This window comes from Arachis duranensis, chromosome 6, assembly GCF_000817695.3.
Source record: "Arachis duranensis cultivar V14167 chromosome 6, aradu.V14167.gnm2.J7QH, whole genome shotgun sequence".
In the NCBI taxonomy this organism is placed as follows: Eukaryota; Viridiplantae; Streptophyta; class Magnoliopsida; order Fabales; family Fabaceae; genus Arachis; species Arachis duranensis.
The window spans coordinates 68,742,666-68,743,658 of record NC_029777.3 but is presented as its reverse complement, the minus strand read 5'-3'; positions in this window follow the sequence as shown (position 1 = coordinate 68,743,658).

The following is a 993-nucleotide window of genomic DNA, read 5'->3' as shown; positions in this document are numbered from 1 at the left end:
TTCATAGTTGAGAATGATGATGAGTGTCACGGATCATCACATTCATCAGGTTTAGGAACAAGTGATATCTTAGAATGGAAGCAAGCATGATTGAATGAAAAACAGTAGTAATTGCATTAATCCACCATGACACAGCAGAGCTCCTCACCCCCAACCATGGGGTTTAGAGACTCATGCTATAGAAGATACAATGAGAAACGTGTAAAGTGTCATGAGGTACAGATACAATATCCAAGGGTCCTATTAATAGTGAACTAGTAACCTAGGGTATACAGAATTGAGTAAATGACGTAAAAATCCACTTCTGGGGTCCACTTGGTGTGTGCTTGGGCTGAGCATTGAAGCTTTCATGTGTAGAGACTTTTTCTGAAGTTAAACGCCAGCTTTTATGCCAGTTTGGGTGTTTAACTCCAATTTTTGTGCCAGTTCCGGCGTTAAACGCCGGGAATTCTGAAGCTGATTTGCAATGCCGGTTTGGGCCATCAAATCTCGGGCAAAGTATGAACTATTATACATTGATGGAAAGCCCAGGATGTCTACTTTCTAACGCCGTTGAGAGTGCGCCAATTAGTCTTCTGTAGCTCCAGAAAATGCACTTCGAGTGCAGGGAGGTCAGAATCCAACAGCATCTGCAGTCCTTTTCAGCCTTTAAATCAGATTTTTGCTCAGGTCCCTTAATTTCAGCCAGAAAATACCTGAAATCACAGAAAAACACACAAACTCATAGTAAAGCCCAGAAAAGTGAATTTTAACTAAAAATTAATGAAAATGTAATAAAAACTAACTAAGATATACTAAAAACATGCTAAAAACAATGCCAAAAAGCGTATAAATTATCCGCTCATCACAACACCAAACTTAAATTGTTGCTTGTCCCCAAGCAACTGAAAATCAAATAGGATAAAAAGAAGAGAACATGCTATAGACTCCAAAATATCAAAGAAACTTAGCTCCAATTAGATGAGCGGGACTAGTAGTTTTTTTTCTGAACAG